Genomic DNA, 18,953 nt, shown 5'->3' on the forward strand with positions numbered 1-18,953 from the left:
AGGATTTCGACATATGACTTTTTTGGAAAGACACAAACGTATCAGAAAGCTTTGACGGCAGGTGACTCTATCGGCTGGATGCTACAGATAGTCCTGAACATGAATCACATTTTATTCCCAGCCAACCCTGGATCATTACTTCTGCAAGCACCACCAGGGAGAAAATCAGCAACCTCATGGCTTGCAGGTGGGATCGCTCGGGTCACTTTAGAGGCTGTCACATCTCTTTGTAAACGCTTCTAGATATTCCTCCCTGATTCCCCGGGACCATTAATTGGTTTGTTTATCTGTGGTAGAAACGGGATATTTGTGGAAGAAAGCAGGCATATAATAGGTTCTCCATATGAGTTTGTAGATTAGTACCAATGAAAATAGGACATGCTGGCCCAATTGGCATTTTCTCCTCTGGCCTAGATTCTGGTACTAAACTCCGGCTAATAAACTAAAGCTTCTATTAAAGCAGACAGCAGTGAAGTAAAATACAGATGTAAAATATGCCTTGACAGCTGACCTTGGAAACACAAAACTCAGAGATACAAACCATGTATCCCCACCAAGAGCCAGACAGAGAACAGACTCCACCTAACTGGTGGCAACATCTACTCATTCCAGCCAATGGGTGTGCTGCAGGAATAGGGGTTTCAAGATTCTCTCAATTTTCCACGGTGAAAATCTGAATTTTTTATGTGTGAAACCTCCTGATTTGAAGTATAGAAAAACTAACTTAAAAAATTCAAACCTAGGTGTAGAAAAAAAAATGACCCTGGAAATTGACTTTGGTTTTCACAGTACCAGTTTACAACCTTTGGTCTACAGCAGTGGTTCTCGAAGTGTGATTCTCTGACCAGCAATATCTGTATCACCTGGGAACTTGTTGGAAATGTAAACTCTTGGGCCCCACCTGGGATCTACTGAGTCAGAGACCCTCAGGGAAGGTCCCAGTAGTTTGTGTTTCAATAAGGCCGCTGTGAGACTCAGCTGCAAGCTCAAGGTTGCCAAGCACTCATCTAGAGCTTTCCTGATGTGCCCTGTGCCCAGGTCAGTTCTTTTTTTTTTTTTTCTTTTTGAGGCAGAGTCTTGCTCTGCCGCCACCCAGGCTGGAGTGCAGTGGCATGATCTCGGTTCACTGCAACCTCCACCTCCTGGGTTCAAGCGATTCTCCTGCCTCAGCCTCAAGAGTAGCTGGGATTATAGGCGTGCGCCACCACGCCTGGCTAATTTTTTGTATTTTTAGTAGAGACGGGGTTGCACCATGTTGGCCAGGCTGGTCTCAAACTCCTGACCTCAGGTGATCCACCAGCCTTACCTCCCAAAGTGCTGGGATTAGAGGCATGAGCCACCGCACCCAACCCTGGATCAGTTCTTTCTTGCTGTGAGGCTCCTGCCTCAGTTTACTATTTAGTGCGAGAATTCCAAGTTTCCTTTCAAATTGGAGATCTGAAATAAGGCTATTCTGCCTTTTTAGCTATTGCACTGAGGGGCTGTACCTCACCCTCACCTGCCAATCACTGGCTTGGGTTGGTTTTACTTTAATCTGCTCCCAACCTGCCTAAATCTCTAGTCTGGAAACCGTTCAGCCCCTTTCTTTCAATACCCAGATGAAAGATATGAAATGGCTATTTCTGTAGGTAAAAAAATGGTTGCATCTGATGCAACATATTGGTAATATTGTTACTTGTGGTATACTTGCTTTCTACAATGTATATTGTCTCACAGAATTGTTGTCAGGAGTACATAAAATCATATATATCACATGCCTAGCCCAGTGCTTGGCACACAGTAAGCTTTTAGTAACTGTTAGCTATTACAGTTACCATGTCTAATACAATGATCCAGCAAGACGATCATTCCCTTGCTTAGGTGAACATGTGGAAGCTCAAGGAATTAAATTCTGAGAAATTGCATAGGTCAGAAGAGGCAAGTTCAGGGCTTGAACTCTGGGGTTTTGTTCCCAAATTTGTGCTCTGTTCCCCATGGTGCATGGTCTCTCCACCTGTGTTGGTGAACAGGGCTGCAGGGGTTGCCATTTTTTTTCTGGACACTGCATTTTGACCTGCTGGGTCCCCTTGTCTAAGGAAGAGGTTCTGCTTTAAGACAGTGGGAACGCCAGGGTCATGCTAACGCCGAATGATCCCCTAGCACTGAATCATCCGCGATTCTGTGCACAGTGAGACGTCAAGGGGGAGATACAATTGGGAGGAAGCAGTTCCGGATTCAGTACCTTCTGGCTGGGTTGAAATTGCTGGAGGAAATTTCATTCCTGGCCACTAGCAGAACATTTAGGTTCCCCCCGCCGATAACCAGGAGCCCAGGAAGGGCTCTTGAATGTGTGCCAAGGGCATTGGTAGGGAAAGCCCCAGGTCAGACAAGAGGGCCAGCAGAGGGCAGCACGGGTAACGGTGCTCTATCGGTGAAGTATTACCCAAAAGAATGGGGTGACAGAGCCACCGGAAGGTTTGTGTCTGCCACTGATAGTGGTCCTCACCAAGGAGGCAAAAGCTGGCTGGATTCTTGACCAAGCTCTGCCTGCAGAACCAAGCTCCCACAGGGCTGCACCACCTGGAGGAGGCATTTTTTTCTGATTCTCTCAAAGTTAGAGCTGGGGTTCATGCTGGTCCCCAGTAAAGGTCAGCAGGGATGGGCTAGGGAAGAAGCTGAGATGTGGATGATCCCATATAAGACAGAGGAAGAATTCTATAGGACCTTTGAAATCAGGTGTCGTTGAGGGACGATAAAATGCCATCTCTTGCGAAAATCATGTATTCCTTCACTTATTCAGCACGTGGTAGACTTTAGTTTTAGAGCAGTTTGAGGTTTAGCAGAAAGGGCAGAGAGTTCCATATCCCTCCCTCTCTCCTCCTCCTACCTCCCAGTTTCCACTATTATTAACATCTTGCCATAGTATGGTATATTTGTAACAATTGATAAACCAATACTGATATATTATTATTAACTCAACTCCATAATTTACATTAGGTCTCATGCTTTGTAGGGTACATTCTGTGGGTTTCCACAAATGCATGATGACATATATCCACCATTATAGTATCCTCCAGAATAGTCTCACTGCCCTAAAGATCCCCTGTGCACCCTTTACTAATTTCTCCCTTCCTCCCCTCAACCACTGGTGACCACTTATCTGTTTATTGTGTCTGCAGTTTTACTTTTCTCAGAACGTCATACAGTTGAAATCATAGAGTATGTGGTCTTTTCAAACTGGCTTCATTTACTTGGCAATGTGCATTTAAAGTTCCTTCCTGCTTTTTCTTGGCTTGATAGCTCATTTCTTCTTAAGGCTGTGTAATATTCCATTGTATGGATGTCCCTTGCAGCTTCTGATTTGCAGAATACTGTGTTTAGTCCCTGGGGATGTACAATAAACAATGCCTTGTATTTAAGCACCTACCTGATGTCCAGAGTTCTGTATTGTCATTTTAATGCATTATCTCATCTAATTCTCATAAAGTCCCTCTGAGAGATAGGTACTAATGTCCATTTTTGTTTTTGTTTTGTTTTGTTTTTTGAGATGAAGTCTCGTTCTGTTGCCCAGGCAGGAGTGCAGTGGTGGATCTCGACTCACTGCAACCTCTGCCTCCTGGGTTCAAGCGATTTCCTTCCTCAGCTTCCTGAGTGGCTGAGATTATAGGCATTTGCCGCCATGCCCAGCTAATTTTTGTATTTTTAGTAGAGACGGGCTTTCATCATGTTGGCCAGGCTGGTCTTGAACTTCTGACCTCAAGTGATCTGCCCACTTTGGCCTTCCAAAGTGCTGGGATTACAGGCATGAGCCACTGTGCCCAGCCTAATTTCCCTATTTTACATGTGGAAACTGAGGCTCAGCCAAGTTAGATAATTTGTCCAAAGACAGTATGTGGTAGGGCCTGTATTTGAGCCCAGGCCTTTTTTTTTTTTTTTTTTTTTTTTTTTTTGAGACAGAGTTTCACTCTTGTCGTGCAGGCTGGAGTGCAGTGGTGTGATCTCAGCTTTCACTCTTGTTGCCCAGGCTGGAGTGCAGTGGCACCATCTCGGCTCACTGCAACCTCAGCCTTCCAGTTTCAAGCGATTCTCCTGCCTCAGCCTCCTGAATAGCTGGGATTACAGGCGCCTGCCACCACGCCCAGCTAAGTTTTGTATTTTTAGTAGAGATGGGGGTTTCACCATGTTGGCCAGGCTGGTCTTGAACTCCTGACCTTGTGATCAACCCTTCTGGGCCTCCCAAAGTGCTGAGATTACAGTTGTGAGCCACAGCGCCCGGCCAAGGCCAGGACTTTTAGTCCATTATATCTCACTCCTTGGAGAGATTTCAATTCAGTGTGAAACAAGGGCAGAAGGATATGCATTGCATGCATCAGCTTTTCTACTCTATATGTTTACTTAAAGTTCTCTCCTCCTGCCTGAGACTCTTGCCTCCTATTGTAAACATCCTCTAAAAATTGCCAAGCAATTCAGATCTTGCCCTCAACTTGAATTCCTTGCCAGAAAAACAAACTCCTGGTAGTTAATTAAATGGGGATCTCCCACCATATGATACTCTGTCTGACTCCGAAGTCCATCCTTCACTCATGGCACCACAGTTCATGCCTAGGAAAGACAAAGGTACAGCTGGTAAACTAACTCAATCTTCTTTAATTTCTCATACTTGGCACTTCTTCTGACATCTTGGCCATATGGTTTGCTGTTGGGAAACTCAGAAGTTATGAGGGGTAAGGCTTACGGATTAGGGTTCAAGATCAAAAGAGTAGGACAATGTATTCCTTCTGCCCCAGAAGCTAACATGCTCCAGGGGCCTTGCTTTGGGTTGGCCACTCAAAAATCCCTCTCAAATCTGTTTGGCTGAGGCAACAGAATCTCTAATTTTCCCTAATTGTCAATTTGAATTTTTTACTTCTCTGCTCAAAGTTTGCCAGTAAAAGTAAAGAAGGTAACTATAGTGGACAAACCTGAAAGACATCCCTTTAATCCACTGATCAGAGTTAACATCACCAGGAATGGGATAATTAAAATTCCAAGCCACAGACAGAATGCTCTGAGAAGAACACAGCATCACTCCTGTGATATTGTTGGCAAAGGCAAATTACCTGACTCTAATCACGAGAGGTCATTAGACGAACCCAAATTGAGGGACATTGTATAAAAGTACTGGCCCATATCTTCAAAAGCATTCACATCACAAAAGTCCAGGAAACAGTTGCAGGCAAGAAGGAAGGCAAAAGAGAAATTGACAACATATGCAACTCATGACTCTGACAATGTTAATTTCCTGATTTCCATATTTGTGTGGTAGTTACATAGAAAAACAAACATTCTTGTTTGTAGGAAACACACTCTGAAGTATTGAAGGTGAAAGAGGGTCATGCCACAATTTAACCTTTGTAATGTTCTTACACCTTTCTTCTAAGTTTGAGATTGTTTCAAAATTAAAAAATTCTAAGATAGCTCCCAGTGGCTGCATTCTTTCCATAATGCCTTGGCTGATGTGTTGGGACCTCTGTAATGAGATTCCACCCTCCCAGTGCTGTCTCATTCCCATGGTGCCCCTGGCATTCTTCACTGATCCAGGAGAGGGTCTCTCCATTCATGTTTCTGGCTTCTTTCTGCAGTCAAAAATATCCCATCTCCCCTCTGCCCATCACCGGCCAATTTTTAGCCCAAATCCAAGATCAATTTCACCTTCTTGTTCAGGCAGCCCTCCCATCACAACAGCCCTCTTGGCTTCTCTTTTCTGATTAGTTGGACTTAGCTTCCAACACCTAATTTAGCATTTCACTGTACAAAGAAGTCTTTTGCCTGCCAAGGCAAATGTACACTTTGGGAAGCAGAGCTCATTCTAGATACCTTCGTGAACACCTTCCTCATACTACGTGATCAATAAACACCTACTCACTGACTGATCACTGCTTGATCGGATCCTCACTGTTAGGAAATAAAAACCTATTTACAATTCATTTCTGTGTGAAAAACTCAGCACTTTATTAATACAAAGGACTTCTACTCCTCCCAGCCTTGCCCGACAATTTAAAACATGTGGCAATGAAGGCTAAAGAACCAACTTTCCCAAGCCTAAGAAAACCTCAGTTGTAGCTGCTGAAGTGTTCTCAAACCATTAGCTCTGTGTCCATCTGAGACATTTTGCATCTTTCAATCCTCCTTTCTCATTGGCTGAATCCTCTTGTTACTATTTGCATGGTAAAGTGTGTTCAGCAAATAATCTGAGAAGTAGTAGAACTAGAGAATTCAGTCCACATGCTGGATTCCTCCAGGAATATTAGACCCAGCTGTTTGCCATGCAACAGACAAACACACACACTCACACCTGCTTCCTTGTAAAGACTGTGGTCTTTTTTAAGATATCTTGTCTCTAGGCTAAAAATCATCCTTTGGAAAACAAATCAAGAGAATACAGGTGGGGTGGTCTATGAGGGGTAGAAGCATCTCTAAAGTCTGAAACACCTGTGCATACTTTCTTTGGGGCACTAATTGTGTAATTCCATGTCTGGATGCATTTCTACAGATGTGATTTTCCATTTTGTGCCTTGAAACTATGATATGAAGACAGGGAAAGTCTGGCACTTAGTGTGTGTCTCTGTTTTTTGTGGATGTACTTGCTCAACTCAATTTTGGAAATATGGCCTTTGGTGGCTCATTTTTGTATGATTGGTACATAATGATATTCATCAGTAGCTTATTGCTATGTAATCAAAACTACTCAAGATTTCAATGCTGCACTAATATTAACTTCAACCATTTACTATTTTAATGAAGTGAGTGTTGATATAAATATTTGCATACTTATTTGTCAATACAAACAGATTTGATGTCGAGTAATAAGGTCATTAAAAGTAATCACATATTTACATTTTTAATCCCCATCTCCCTCCACCCCTTGTTGCAATTCCTCTCCCCTTTACCACTGCACTAAATAAATTAACGAGGTAGCATTGAAACCACAGCATAGGACCACTGTGGTCTTTTCCATTATAGAATCTGTCACTGTCACTGGAGAACCTGCTGGTAGGTGCCAACCATACAGAGGAAGGTCACTTTCTGTAGTAAGATTACTGCAAGATGCTGGGAGGCCACAAGGCTGAGCTGTGATTTGTTTCAAGAGAACTTGAGGTGGATTTAATGCGTTTGGTAATCCCAGATGAGACCAAACCCAAAATGAAACTGACAACGGCCTTTACTTGGGTTAAGGCTAAATATCAAGCTACATTTATGCATGCCACAGCCAGCTCCTGGACAGGCATGTTGCATTCCTTCTCCTTCTCACTATCTAGACAGCCCAAATCTAGAGAATGGAGGTATGGTTTTGGGAGATAGAACAAACTGTGGCATGTAGAGAGGAGGAAGGAAGAAGCTGGAACCACTTTCCAAGAAGCTGAGTGTATTGGTCCATTTTCACAGTGCTATAAGGAAATACCTGAGACTGGGTAATTTATAAAGAAAAGAGGTTTAATTGACTTACAGTTCCACATGGCTGGGGAGGCCTCAGGAAACTCATAATCATGGTGAAAGGCAAAGGGGAAGCAGGCACCTCTTCACGAGGTGGCAGGAGAGAGAAGTGAGAGTGAAGAGGGAAGAGTCCCTTATAAAACCATCAGATCTTGTGAGAACTCACTCACTATTAGGAGAACAGCATGGGGGGAACTGCCCCCATGATCCAATCACTTCCCACCAGGTATCTCCCTTGACATGTGGGGATTACAATTCCAGATGGGATTTGGGTGGGTACAGGAAGTGAAACCATACCACTGAGAAGCAGCATGTGAGAGCGTAAAGAAATCTTGGAGATTCATTGCCTGAAACTCTAATTTTACACATAAACACCTAGAGGTTCAAAGGGCAACTGATTTTCCTGGGGTTGCATAGACATTCTGGATTCTTCCTCAAAAGCCCTTTTCAGAATAGTCTCTTCTCAAACTAACACAAGGGACTCAGCCATTTGTCAGAAATAGGATCAGTTGTCCAAAGTCATTGCATGATATTAGGTTGGTGCAAAAGTAATTGTGGTTTTTGCCATTAAAAGTAATGGCAAAATGGCAATTACTTTTGAACTGATCTAATATATTCTATTCTGACAAGCATCCATTCCCCCTGCTCTCCCTATCCTATCACTCTTAAATAATAGCTATAGGGAGCTATCCCTTCTACAGTGGATCCAGTCTTGGTAGGACAACCAGTGTACCTGCCTTTCCTTCTCCAAAGACGGCTTGTAACCCAAGGCCAATAAATTCTTGGAATTTATGTCCTAAGCCCTAAGAGACTGAAAAGGTTTGGAACTAATTTATCCCAAGGTAACTGCTTTGGTAGAGACTGTCTCTTAGGTCCTGCTACCTGGAACCCAGGAACTGATCTGCCTGTTTCTGAAGCCTGGATCTTTTTCTGTCTTTGATTCTTGGAGTTACCCTATAATCTATGGCAGTTGCTGTGAGTGGGGTAACACAGTGGTTCTGACCTGAGGCAATTTCCCCCTCCCCACCCAGGAGACATTTGGCAATATCTGGAGACATTTTTGGTTGTTACCACCAGGGGAGGGATGCTACTGGCATCTATTTCATGGAGGCCAGGAATGCTACTAAATATACTACATTATACTGGCCAGCCTCCCCCCACCCTCCATTAAAGAATTACCTGGCCCCAAATCCCTAGTGTTAAGATTGAGAAACTCTGAGTGAACCCAATGCCCATTTCCAATCCCCTCTTTTTTATGTTCTTCCCTATAGAGACTAAAAAATATTCACTTTCCCAGCCTCTCTTGCACTAAGGATCAGGTGTAAAGATGATACCATTCTGATCAGAGAGACTAAAGGAGAAATTTGCTTGCCTGATAAAAGAGACAGGAACAGCTATTCCTTCCCCTTCCTCCCGACTTGAAGGTTGATGTAGCTTGGTGCTCTGGCAGCCATTTTGTGACAATGAGACAAAAACCAATAGAATCACAGGCACTCAGTTCTTACACTGTTCAGCCATTAAAGCAAACCTAGTGACAATCTCCTTTCAGGCTCCTTGCTGTTGAAGAAAATCAAACCCTCATTTGTTTAAGTCGCTTATAGTGAAATACTCCCTCCCTTGCAGCTGAGAGCATTCCAACATGTTCTCCTCCCAATAAACTCTTTCTCTGCTTATGTTAGCTAGAGTTCATTTCTGTATTTTTGCAAGAAAAGAACTCTACCTGATAAAGCACACTAAATTTGAGCTTTTGTGAACTATGTATTGCAGCCAGAATTGAGGATTTCTCTCTGATTATTCCTGATGCTGAAATTTTGGCTACATATAGCAAGCCACTGTGGCCAACTCTTTGCTACTGTTCAGCAATATTCTTGGATCTGTGCTTTGTGATAAGATTGGTGATAAAAATTACTTTCCTATGTTTTCTGCCTCTTCACAGTAGGTCAGAAAAGTCCTTCAAGCTAGAGTCAACTAGACATGTGTTCAGGAAAGGCCTTTTCAAGTTGGGAGCAGGACAGGGAGCTGAAGAGCTGCTATTTTACGCTCCTCTGTAACGTGACCAAAAGGACTCAAAAGCAGCTATTGCCGTAGGAAGAGGCCTGCATACTTGGGTAAAGTAAACAAAGCAGGGAAAGAAAGATCTACCCTCCTCCATGGGCCCATCCCGCTTCTCACACAGCTGGGGGCTGCGGATGAAGGCAATGCCAGTGATCATTCTCTGACTGTGGCTTAATTGCTGCTGGACCTGAGTCGTTATTGCTGGTTTGTGTGCAGAAATCAGAGAGGTGGAAGCAGCTTTCAAATCTGATTCAGACATGAACTGTCACTGTCCCCTCCTGCCCTATGGAAGCTTAGCCCTGCCATAGTGCAGGGGGCATCCTGCCACAGGTCCCCCACCCGCAGATCTGCCCATCAGAGCAGGGTTGGCTCTGCCCTTGTGCCTCACTCTCAGCATTGCTCTTTTTAGTTTATTTTCTCTGAAAACTTGCTCAGGGGGTCTGGGGGCTTAACCGTGATTGGTTCCATGTTTTCTCTTGATCAGGGTGAAAAAGTGTGGTAATTCCTTGGAGTGGAATTTTTGTGTGTGGGGGGGGGACAGTATATGTGTATGTTTAAGAACACAGTTTCTAAAATTTCATTGCCTGAGTTCAAATGGTGCTTTATCTTTTAATAATAATGATGATGAAAATGATAGCACCAATAGTAGCAGCAGAAGCAGCAGGTAATATTAATGAGGGTTGACTACATCCAATATTATTCTAAATGTTTTACATATATTACCATACTTCGTAGCTGTTTGACTTTTGCCAAGCTCCTTAACATCTTTAAGTTTCAAGTTACTCAGACATAAAATGAGGATAATAACAGGACCCAATTTATTAGATTGTTGTGAGGACTAAAATAAATACCACAGCAGAATGGTTGACATCCAGTGAGTAGTTACGCAATGTTAGCTTCTAAGACTCCAGGTGATAGGTCAGTTGAAAGCTACCTGATACTTATATTCTAAAAATACATTTTAAAGCAAACTATTGGCTCATTTTGACCATTTATTTTGAAGAGATCATCATAAACTAAACTCTGGAGCATCTTTTCAGCACACGAATCACCAACTAGCACAGCATGGATGCAAAACCAAGACTCAAATATTGGAGTTCCATGAAGACTTCTAGCTTCCTGCATGTTTTGGGAAGACAAGACCAGTAAAACTTGTCTTTGAGGCTGGATGGCTGGATTTATAGGGTTGATGTGAGTGTTTGAGGGTTCATGGTTGAGTATTCTCTTCCTTTGCTTGCTAGAGCATGCTAGAGCATGCACAATTTAATTATTTAAAAACTATTTGGCATGGTGGCTCATGCCTGTAATCCCAGCACTTTGGGTGGCTGATGCGGGTGGATCACCTGAGGTCAGGAGTTTGAGACAAGTCTGGCGAACACGGCGAAACCCCGTCTATACTAAAAATACAGAAAATTAGCCAGGGATGGTGGCAGATGCCTGTAATCCCAGGTACTCGGGAGGCTGAGGTAGAAAAATCACTTGAACCTGGGAGGCAGGGGTTGCAGTGAGCCGAGATTGCACCACTGCACTCTAGCCTGGGCAACAAGAGTGAAACTCTGTCTCAAAAAAACAAAACAAAAACAAAAACAAAAACAAAAACAAAACAAAAAGAAACTATTCGGCAAAAGCCCCCGTTCCAATGATTTGCTGTAGTTAAAATTGGAGGGAAAGTGGACTGTTATGCTAAGATGAGGTGACATAAATGATAATGATGATAATGAAAAATTATAATAAAAGATACAAATACTGGGTTATTACGGAGTGCCAAGCACCACCCTCTGCATCTCATCAAGTCATACTTGCCTGTGAGAAAGACATTGTCTCAGTCCATTTGTTTTGCTATAATGGAGTATGTGAGGCTGGGTACTTTATAAAGAAAAGGGGTTTATTTGTCTCACCGTTCTGCAGGCTGTACAAGATGCATGGTGCTGGTACCTGCTGAACCTCTGGTAAGGGCCTCAGGCTGCTTCTACTCATGGCAGAAGGTGGAGAGGAGCTGGTGTGTGCACAGACAACATGGAGAGAGAGGAGGCAAGAGAGAGAGGGGAGGGGGCAGGCTCTTTTTAACAAGCAGCTCTAGTAGGAACTAATAAAGTAAGAACTCACTGATTACTGCAAGGACATCACCAAGCTATTCATGAGGGATCCGCCCCCATGGCCCAAACACCTCCCATTAAGTCCTGCCTACAGCACTGGGGATCAGGTGTCAACATGAGATTTGGAGGGGACAAGCAAACCAAATGATAGCAGACATTATCCTCATTATACTCAGGAGGAGTAAATGACTTAAGCAAGGACTCAGCTAGAAATTGGCAGAGCTGGGATTTGGACCTAAGTCACCTCCAAGTCTAGTTTGCATAACCACCTTGCTATAGTGACTGCCATAAGGCAGGCACAGTATCCTGCAGCTACTCCTTGCAACCCACTTGTCCAAGATGTTTGAGGCTCTGTGGACCTCTGGAATGCTGGCTTGGGTGGGACGGAGAGCTCTCTGTCTGACTTCCTTTGGGCAGGAACTGAGCTCTGAGAAGCCCCAATCAAGGATTTGCCAATGCAGAAGGGGGGCACACTCATCTCCGAAAACCAGGGGTGATTCTCATCTGATGCTAGCACAGAATAGCAACCTGGGAAATCTCTGTCCTGTTTTCCTACACATTTGTAGAAAAAGCTTCCAGGGTCCCCCCTGTACTGGTTATCTCCAAGTATTTCCCGTGAGATACTTAGCATAAAATGTATCCAATGTATCTCAGTGACCTGTGCAGTGTGGTGATATTTACCAAATTCAGACAAACAGTGTTCTAATAAGGGATTGACTACAGCTGTTTGGCGTCTTTGGCAGATGCTTTCCAGGATCTGTGTGCATTCATAAACAACATGTCACTGAGGTTCCGGCCAACCATACCGCACTCAGAGCTGAACCTGTAAACCTCTCACTTCATCCTCCATACCTTTCTAGCCCCTGTTTATTTTTCCTTGAGAAAAATGAAAGTTTTCTATTTCTTGCCAAGGCTCTTACAGAGAAAGCTGGCTTAAAAAAATTGTCCTTCTTCAGGCTCAAGCATAAAATCAGTTAGAACTCACAAAAGGAAATTTAAAAGCAAATCTAATTTACTAAATGTGCCTTAGACTATTAATTAAGTGAACCATTTCTTAATGAAGGGCTTATGAAGGAGATTAAAATAGGAAAAGGTGTATTTTTAGTCAGTAGTGATAAGAAGAATCTTTAGGAGTGTCATCAAGAATCTTAGAGAATTCATCAAGGTCTGGCGGCGAACCCACAGATCTCTTTCTGTCTCTCTTCCTTTCTCCCCCACTCACCCAGGACGCACCCATATTTATCAAGTTACGCACACACATGTGGATATGCAGGCTATGCACTGCACAGTCTGACCATGTCTGCAAGACTGACAAAGCCAGAAAATCAAATTTTTAGTTTACTAAGAGACGTAATTCACATGAGGTCTACAGTGTAAGGGGCCAGTGGGTTCTTAATCTTTGGGGTTCGTGGAAAGTTTTAAGATCAAGAAGATAGCTGTAAGTCTTTTCTCCAGAAAAATGTACAAGCTCTCAATCACTTCAATATAATTTAAAGGGGTTCATGGGTCCCCACATCCCACCCACAGACCCCAGTACTTGGGATAAGAATGTCAGTTTCTGGCACAACCAGTAGGGAATCCAAATCATAATGAGAAGCTCACTTGTTGAGCAGAAATTCAAATATTTAACAGTGTCATGTCAGTTTTACCTGTAGGAGCTTAAGGTTTAATGGATGTTTTGATGTCAATGGATATTAGAATAGACTAAGGCCAGGTAGGTCTGGAAATGTAACCGAATCTTGATTTGCTATACCATTTTTCTCCTTAATACTAACTTTTCCCAATCTCTGACAGATTATTCTTGAAAAGCTGACAGTTTTTACCCATGTTTGCTAAGTGTCTCATTAAAAAGTTAAAAAAAAAAATCTGGTTTCTAAGAAACCCCCCTTTGAATGAACGCAGTCTATGTTTTTCATTTTATTTTAGAAAACAAATGCTTTCTAATGGCCAAAATATTTAAGTTTGAAAGCCAGATAATGAGAATACACAATAATCGCTTCTCTCAACTTTTTTTATTCTAGCAATAATTTCCTTGTCACTTCAATGTGACTTCCGATTGTCACAATGACTCTGAGACAATGGTTCGGTGCTGCCTGATGGCACAAAGTACAGTTGTGAAGCTGATGCCAAAAGTATGTCAACTTAAGTCAGGAGAATGACAAAAGCTCCAAGGAATCTCAATCGTTGAGAAGGCAGGCCAGGCTACTAAACTGGCACACAGGTGAGTTCTAGCAAATTTTCAGTATCTTATAAGTTGCCTCTCCTATTTCCTGATATGGAAGATCACTATTTGGCTATATATGCTCTCTGTGACTCCAAAATCTGTAACTATGGAAGGCAAGTAAACCTGAAACAATCCCCATGGGAATTTCTCCAGGGTGGGTGGGTGGGGGGAATTTAACCCAAGTGTTTTTAATAAGGGAATAAAATGATTGTTTTAGATATTAAAGGATAAATCAAAAGGCAACTAAGCCTTTGTTTTTTCATAGATGGTAGGTAATTCATGGCCCGGGGACTGACTTGCCCCACCACATAAGGCCAAGGAGATCTCTTGTAATAAGTCTGAGTGTAACTTCAAAGTCTTTCCCAACATAGCACCAACACCAAGGGGTTCAAAGTGGCAAGAGATGGAAACTGCTCCGCCTATATCTACAATTCAAATTCTGGCACCCTTAGATCTATTGTAGATAGCATCCATTCTTTCATTCAGAAAGTATTTGTTAAGCTCATGCTCTGGATGTCGTAAAGCAGACAGCAAGAGCAGGCTGATTTACTCCCTTATGGAATTGATGGTCTAGTGAGGGAGCTGTGCACTGAACAAATAGTCACACTAAAGGATGCTGTATTTTATAATGTGTAAAGGAATGATCATTGAAATTAGATCTGAGAGAGGATAAGTGTCAACAGTGCCAAGGACTGGAAGTGAGGAAGGAAGAGAACAGGAAAACAGTGCAGTAAGTGCAAAAGCTATGAAATCCACAGAAAGCAAGTGTGGCTAGAATGCCTACGGCAGAAATTATGCAAGACAAGAGGCTGCAAAGTCAGGAGCAAGGAATGAAGCAGGATCCTTCCCAATATCACCCCCTGCTGAGATCCTAGTCATCTATCCTTCAAGGCTCAGCTAAAGTGACCCTTTTCTCTTTCCTTTTCTCCTGGGCTATTGTACCAAGAGCAATGTTGCTGGAACACCATAGACTTTATCACGTTCAAATAGAGTTTGTTTCTAAAGTCAGTAATTAGGGATAAAATTATGTATAGTAAAAATAAAACCTGCCCATGAATATGAATTTAAAATCGTCAAAAGCTGGATTCTTGAAAGCCCCAAAGCCAAATATTAGCTTCTTGTGTTTCTCTTGCTTTTTGCCTTTGTCTTAGTCCATTTTCTGTTGCTGTAACAGAATACTACAGACTGGGTAATTTATAAAGAAAAGAAGTTTATTTGGCTCACAGTTCTGAAGGTGAGGAAGTCCAAGAGCATGGTGCCAATGTCAGGCAAGGGTCATCCAATGGTGAATAGGCTGATGGGCAAGAAAGCATGTGCAAGACAGAGTTCAATTTTATGAGAAAGCTACTTCTGCAAAATGAACTGTATTAGTCTATTTTCAAACGGCTATGAAGAAATACCTGAGACTGGGTAATTTATAAAGTAAAAGAAGTTTAATGGACTCACAGTCCCACATGGCTGAGGAGTCCTCACAATCATGGTGAAACGCAAAGAAGGAGCAAAGGCACATCTTTCATGGCAGCAGGCAAGAGAGAGCTTGTTCAGGGGAACTCCCATTTATAAAACCATCAGATCTCGTGAGACTTATTCACTACCACAAGAACAGTATGAGGAAACTGCCCACATGATTCAATTATCTCCACCTCGCCCTGTCCTTGACATGTGGAGATTATTACAATTCAAGGTGAGATTTGGGTTGGAAAACAGCCAAACCATATCATGAGTCCACTACTGTGATAACAGCATTAATTAATCCATAATGCAGAGCCCTCAAGACCCCATTGCCTCACAAAGGCCATACCTCCCAACACTGTTGCATTGGGGATTAAGTTTCCAAAACATGAATTTGGGGGACACATTCAAACCATAGCAGCCTTTTTTCCCCTAAGGCATTGGAGAGCAAGGTCTAGTTGAAACAGGAAAGGGCCCAGGATAGCATTTTTTTCCTTTTCTTTTTTGCTAAGCCTCTGCATCCTATTGCTTTTGGTTTGCTGGGTACGATATGATACCTAAGGGCACAGAGCTCTGGTCAGGGAAAGTAAAGATTTTTTAGAGGATATCTGGAGGAAGGAGGTTGGAATACAGAGAGGGGTAGTGATGAATAAATAGGATTAAGTTTTGTTAAATGGTTCAACAGATAATCCTCTCTTTGGCCTCATTAGGAAAGCTTGTATAAAAGGTGCATTGCCAAGCAATGTTTTAGGAGTTAGATTGTTTGTTATGAGTGTGTTTGGTGCATTAAGAGTAGTGTATGACCTTAAGGTAGCTATAGAGCAAAGACAAAAACTGCTTGGAGTGAGGCTATTGCATCTAGGTTACATTTGTTCTCAAAAGGCTTTGTGTCAATGGAGGGATTTATGGGAAAGAGAAGCCTCATTGATCCTCACAGTCATAAACAGTTCACTAGAAAATCTAAACATGAAATTAAAACAACCAACCAATTTGGGTCATCAACAGAAATCAATGAAAAGAAATACTTTCCTCCTGAACTTCAGCCAAAAGTAGTGGCCCTGTGAAGTTACACAAATTTCTGCCAGTTTGAATAACACTTCTTTTAGGAAAATTTAACCTGACCCCTTTTGTTTTGTTAAATAGTTCAACAGGTAATCCTCCCTTTTGCCTCATTTAGGAAAGTTTGTGTAAAAGTTGCATTGCTGAGCACTGTTGTAGGAGTTGGATTTTTTGTTGTGAGGGTATTTGGTGCATTAAAGAAAGTGTATGTCCTTAAGGTAGTCATATACCTACCTTTTCTCTAGTATATATCCCCATAGTTTCTAGGATTTCTTTTTTGAAATCTCAGCATATTGATGATTAATTGTATATGTCTGAATTAATTAATGAGAATGAAATTAAGATTTCTGGGTCTATCTTGTTTCCTAATGAATCCTTATCTATTACTTATATCTTTAGTCATTCCATAAATATTTCATAAGCACCTGTGTATTAATTTCCAATTGCTGTGGTAAGAAATCACCCCAAATTCAGTGACTTAAAACAATATAAATTTATTGTTTTACAGTTTTGGAGGTCAGAAGTCTAAAACTTTTCTCACTGGGCTAGAGTCAAGGAGATGACAGGGCTGTATTCCTTCTGGGTGCTCTGAAAGAGAACCTGTTTTTTCACCATTCCCAGCTTGTAGAGGCTACCCAAATTACTTGGCTCCTGGCCTCACATCACTTCGACCTCTGCTTCTGTTGTCATATCTCAGTCTCTGTCACTGACCCTCCTGTGTTCCTCTTTTAAGGACCCCTATGATTACATTGCGCCCACTCAGGTATTCCAGGATAATCTCTTCAACTCAACATGCTTCACTTAGTCACATCTGCAAAGCTTCTTTGCCATGTAAAGTAACATATTCACAGGTTTTGAGGATAAAATGTGAACATCTTTGGAGAGGGCAGCATTATTCCCCTATAACCTACCATGTGTCAAGTATGATGGTAATGCTATAAAGAGCAAAATCAGAGTTTATGTCCTCAGGGCACTGCAGCCTAGTAGGGATACTTCCTGACAGAGAGGGATGAAAATGAGCAAAAACTCTAGAACAGGACTCAGAAAGGAACACAGTAAGCTTGGGGGACTGCGAGTAGATCTGGAGCACACAGTGGAGTGGGGTAGGACATTTGCTGCAGGAAGAGGCAGCAGAAATTGGCAGGGGTATAACCAGCAGAGGGGTGATGATAGTTGAACATCAATCAAACTAATACAGATTTTTATGAAGACTGAATCTCCAGCAACCATTGCTTATCCATTCATTCATTCAACAAATATTTACAGAGTTTCTACCATAACGTATGCACTATTCTAGGTATATGGGAACATAGAGAACAAAAATACAAAAATCTCTACTCTCAGGTAGCTTCTATTCTAGTGGGAATACATAGACAATAAACAAAAAAGAAATAAACTCTAGACTACATTATATGTCATTGAGTACAATGGTGAACAACAAAGCAGAGGGCTTTATATCCTTCTTTCTTTCTGTCTGTCTAGGAAGGGAAAGGACAGAGCATGCATGATTTAGAGATGGTATTCACAAAGCAGCTGCAAATCTCAGAGCAGGTTTTCACTTGTGCTCATGTCGGGCGGGGGCCGGATACCAAGAACATTACAGTGAAAATGATCAGATATATCTGTTAATTTTAGAACCAAGAGAGAAGGGCACTAATTGATTGCTGATCATGCATATAATGTTTAGAAATCTTGCAAATGAAGAAAGTAAAACGATTGGTTCACCCTCCAAATTTTGCTTGCTGAGTAGGCTTCTCATCCTGCCCATGAAAAGCAATCTCAAACGGAATTCAAATCTTGAGCATTTAACTGAGTGGGGAGCAGGGTGAGGGGGGTTCATCTTAGTCTGTTTGTGCTGCCATAACATAATAACCATGACTGGGTAATTTATAAACGACATAAACTTATTCTCTCACAGTTCTGGAGGCTGGGAAGTCTAAGATCAGGGCACTGGCAGGTTAGGGCCAGTTTCTTTGCTTCAAGGATGGCACCTTAACCATTGCATCCTCCTGAGTGGAGGAACACCATGTCATCACATGACAGAATAGCAGAAGAGAGAGACAGCAAGAGAGGAAGACAATGTCCACTCATTCCCACAAGCCCTTTTCATAGCAGCATCAATCCATCCATGGAGGTGAAGGCTTCATGACCTAAACACTTCCCATTAGGCCCCACTTCCCGACACTATTGCATTTGGGGATTAAGTTCCCAAAACATGAATTTTGGGAGACATGTTCAGACCATAGCAGGGGGGAAATGTCACTGCTATTCGCCTGTTGCTTTGGTAATTGCTTGCATAAAATATCAGTCTTACTGATTCTCATTTATAATACATTAATATTGAATCTTATAAATAAAATACAGATCTCATAGTTTTCAAATTTGAGAACAGGTAAAAATATGAATTTGCAACTCCTTTAGCTATGACGCTTAGGTTATGACGAAGAATCAAAGCAAGCTGCATTAAAATGGTAATGTTGGCCAGGCACGGTGGCTCACACCTGTAATCCCAGCACTTTGGGATGCTGAGGTGGGCAGGTCACCTGAGGTTAGGAGTTCGAGACCAGCCTGGCTAACATGGTGAAACTCCATCTCTTATAATAAAACCTAGAACA

The sequence above is a fragment of the Pongo abelii genome, chromosome 2 (assembly GCF_028885655.2).
Source record: "Pongo abelii isolate AG06213 chromosome 2, NHGRI_mPonAbe1-v2.0_pri, whole genome shotgun sequence".
Lineage (NCBI taxonomy): Eukaryota > Metazoa > Chordata > Mammalia > Primates > Hominidae > Pongo > Pongo abelii.